Below are 4,682 nucleotides of genomic sequence, written 5' to 3' on the forward strand. Positions count from 1 at the left end.
CATTGGCTAGATTGATCAGTTTGGTACCTTCTACTTTTCCAGCAATCTTTTAAAGTTTATAAATAATTGTATGGAAAACATAAAATTACTTATAAAATTTCTCCATAAAATTATTTTAAGCATGGACAACTTCAAGAAGTGAGACCATATGAGTCTAAATTATTTTTAAAAATAGATACCAGTTATAAAAAGATTTAAATTATAAAATAAATTATTAATTAAAAACATAGATCTAGCACATTACTATGTAGATAATAATATTAACATATTTTATATATGATAATATATTTACAGTAATACAATAACATTATATATATATATATATATATATATATATATATATATATAAGTTTAATTTACTTTTGTATTTACATTTATAAAAAATATACTTTGTTGTATAAAACATATCATTTTTGAGTAAAGTGTTATTTTTTTCATTTTATCCACTCTACTTCATCATTCTCTTGTATTATAGATTAGATTGTTCAAACCTAGATTTTAAATTACATAAAACTTAAACTTATAAAATTAGATTTAACGTACTACTATATACATGAATAATTAAAATATATTTTATATTGCAAGAACCACTGCTTCATTCGAACTCGGCAATAATTTGTGGATAGACTGTATTTACTCTTCTCAAAAGCTCGAGCTCAAGCTTGATCAAAAGTAAGACGTGTTGCCTACATTGCGCATGACTAAAACTTTGGTTTCGAGCATGTTGTCCATTGCGTACTTGACACCCTCTTGTTGGATTCCAGAGTCTTTGATCCCACCATATGGCTGCCTACCAATGCGCATGCTTGGCAAATCGTTGAGGCAAACTCCTCCAGCCTGTGAGGATCAAATAATCATCAAACAATCGATCCATACTTTCTATATCTCAAACGCAAAGCTACCTCTATGTGCTCAAACGCATAGAAGGCCTTGTTGCTCTCTCGGTCTCTAGCACCATCAACCTTTTACCTTTAGGACGGAGAATGCTTGTCTATAAGCTCCTGGGAGAAGGTCCATAGCTTGTGAGCGAGCTCGGGTTCTCTGCCATAAGCACTACAGTTGGATTTGTTGGAATCCACGAAGTATTGCCTGGTGACGTCCTTGAGGCTTGGATGTAAAGCTGTGTAGCACGATGAAGAATATTCATAGCTCTTCTTAGATACTGCCACAGTTTCCTCCCTGCTCTAAAAGACATTTCTCTCCACAGCTGTGCGGATCCCTCCAACTGGATTCACTGCTACCACCTTGAGACAAAGCATTCATGTAATGCCGAAGAAAAAGTATTTGACAGGCTTACAGGCCAGTTGGATCCTAGAGCAACCACACTACCGTTTCCGAGGAGGGACCGGAGGTTATAAGATCTGCGTGAGTGCTTCTCACCAAGTTTCTTCATGGCGTAGTAAGCATCATCTAGAAGTTGCTCTGGCTGTGCAAAAATATAGGGTTTTGCAATGGAGGCAAAATGCACTCATCTGCTTACTTGCATCGACACAGATATGGAGAACTTCCCAAATTTGAGGTGTGCTCCAGGTGAAAGGTGCTGTGCATGCTCTACCTGCAATCCCACAAGTTCAGTGATACAAACGTAGATTTGTTCATCATTACTCTCAATCGATGTCCTTGACGAGGATGTTTAGAAATAGCGTCAGTGTAAATTCCAAGTACATCATCGTATGCTGCATCACCAATTGCATGTACTGCTAACTGAAGTTCATGATTAAGCATTGGATCAAGGATCATGTAAGTACCTGTAATTTCAACTCAGAAGCAGCACTCACCGACTCGGAAAGCCAACTCAGATCGGCCACACAGAGGCCAAAATTGTTTGGATCGTCTTCGTAGTGCTGCGCCAGAAACTTTAATACCTCAGAAAAGCTAATATTTACGTGACACCTGGTGAAAGAGAGCTGTTCCCAAGCCCAGCGATCCATCGGCAAAAGAATACATAGAAATAAAAACCACAAATGCGTTTATCAAGGAGTGGCAGACTGGAGGAGTTTGCGAGTGGGTTTTTTGGTGTTGATCCTCACAATTTGGATAGTAACATGCATTGGCTAGATGCACAGGGTGACACTTACCATGTCAAGGGTTGAGGTTTCCCTTTTCTCTTTTCTCTTATTTTTCTTTTCTAAGCAAAGTGATTGTTTGTCTAGATGAAGAAGCTGGTGAAAGGCCTCAAGATGGAAACAAGTCATTGCAAGAGCAAATGAAATCTCAAGATTGTGAGCTTGATGCGACAGCCACTAGAAGTGCCACTTCAGAGATTGTCTTCTTTGCTAATGTTGCTTCTCTATGAGGGCCAGGAAGCTGCAAGTGTTGGGTTGTAGACCGTGGCACACCATGGTGTGCTGCAGCTAGCATGAATCACTAGTGTGGTTTAGGGAGTTTGTGTTGGGCCATGGCTATGCTCCAGTGACAATGTCGGCTTTGGGCAAGGTGGCAAACAATGCATTGATGTGCTCCACACTCCCTACTTGCACATACCCCACCAGCAATGCATTCCACGACACGAGTGAATCAATTGGAAAGATCAGGCTATTCTGCTCTAGTAATGCAGATTTCTAAGATGGAAATTGAGCTTCTTATTTATTTATATTTTAGTAAATATTTCATAATTATTTAATACTAAAAAGTAGTGTTTGTTTGTAATTCAAATATGTATAGTATATGACCGAGATGAGAATAAATTATATATAATATACTTTTATAGTTTATCAAAAGACTACTTTAAGGGGGCCAATGGGGTTTCTTATGTTGTGCAAAGCTTGAGATTTAACTTATAAACACAAACAAGTAAAAAGAAATATGACTTTGGATATCCTAAAGAAAGGTTGCGGATTAGGCTTTGCACAATGAGTGGAATAAGTAGAGATGCAATTATGTGTAAAACAAAGTACAAAGTGGGATGGGAAGGATATCCTAAGTTCCCCCTTTTATATCCTACATGCGCGGTCACTAATTATTCTGTGCACTCATGTAATTTCCTGACTCCAAAAGCCTGAGAGAAAATCCTAAATATAAAGTCTTAAGTGTGGTTTTTTTTCCCTGTTTTCCACTCCTGCACACTCAAGAGCAAAGTAGCATGACCCTACATAGATATCCTTAAATTTTTATGGTATCCATTTCTTTAATGATGACTTTGCATAACTACAATAGTAGCTGAGGTATCACTAGTCCTTGGTGGCTGCTGTAACATTTCCTTTCTTGGTGGTCTTCCTCTGCAGCACCATTTCCAATTTGATAAAGGTACCTGAGGTAATAGCAGCAGTGATCATGACTCCCAACTGGCCATCAGTGAGACAAGTGACACAGACATCTCAAACTTCATAATTCAGGTGTTGAAGAATATTCATAGCTCTTCTTAGATACTGCCACAGTTTCCTCCCTGCTCTAAAAGACATTTCAAATTCTTTTAAGGCTTGTTAATCTCAACCAGTAGATTTTGGCATATGCTTAGTTCCTAGCATTTGACATTATGAAACCAGCTTATTCATTTAAATATATAAGCACTAGCAAGAGAATCCAGCTCCATTTAAAATATTAATATTAAATATAAAATTTTTAACAGTTTATTTAAAATACTTTTTAAAAAATTGGTGTCCAACATCTACCTTTATTTAATAATATTATTAATAAATCACAAGTCAAGCCAAGTTGTAAGAACATGAAACATTCCTAGATCATATAGTTGTTTTTATAGTTAAAACTTAGAGCGTACAAAATCTAAGAATTTTAAACTTTATAACTAAAAGAATAAGTTCTAATTAGAAAATAATTTATAAAAATAAAATATGATAGCAAAGAAATGTTTAACAAAATTAAAGACATTTGACACTCATAGCATACGTTAGATTTATTTATTTATAAGTTCCTTTGGAAAAATGTGCCACAGGTAAGAAGAATTCTCCCAATTATCTGGAAGTTTTTCATGACTAATACGTGATTGATCTCTCAGGGCGCTGCTACAACGTGCTACACAGCTTTACATCCAAGCCTCAAGGACATCACCAGGCAATACTTCGTGGAGTCCAACAAATCCAACTGTAGTGCTTATGGTAGAGATCCCGAGCTCGCTCACAAGCTATGGACCTTCTCCCAGGAGCTTATAGACAAGCATTTTCCGTCCTAAAGGTAAAAGGTTGATGGTGCTAGAGACCGAGAGAGCAACAAGGCCTTCTATGCGTTTGAGCACATAGAGGTAGCTTTGCGTTTGAGATATAGAAAGTATGGATCGATTGTTTGATGATTATTTGATCCTCACAGGCTGGAGGAGTTTCCCTCATCAATTTCCCAAGCATGCGCATTGGTAGGCAGCCATATGGTGGGATCTATTACTTTTGTTCCCCCACTCTTTCCTTTTGTGTTTCCATCTTGTTCTGCTTTTCCCTTTTCTGATCCCTCCGACGATCTTTGTGTTGCAGCAGTTGACCGGCTCATGAAGGAGTATTCTGATCTCTTTGAATTTGACTTATTTTTTGGGGCCAAGATTGCCACACGTCATCCGATTCCAACCGGGGATGCTCGTCTAATCAAGGTTCTTGTTCATCGTCGATCACCTAAGGAGATCAAGATTTTACGAGCAAACGTCAAGGAAATGCTAGAGAAGGGTGTTATTCGGAAGTCGCGGAGTCCTTGGACATATGAACTTCATCTTGTGACGAAGCCTGATGGGAGTATTCGTT

Source organism: Selaginella moellendorffii, unplaced genomic scaffold, assembly GCF_000143415.4.
Source record: "Selaginella moellendorffii unplaced genomic scaffold, v1.0 SELMOscaffold_96, whole genome shotgun sequence".
In the NCBI taxonomy this organism is placed as follows: Eukaryota; Viridiplantae; Streptophyta; class Lycopodiopsida; order Selaginellales; family Selaginellaceae; genus Selaginella; species Selaginella moellendorffii.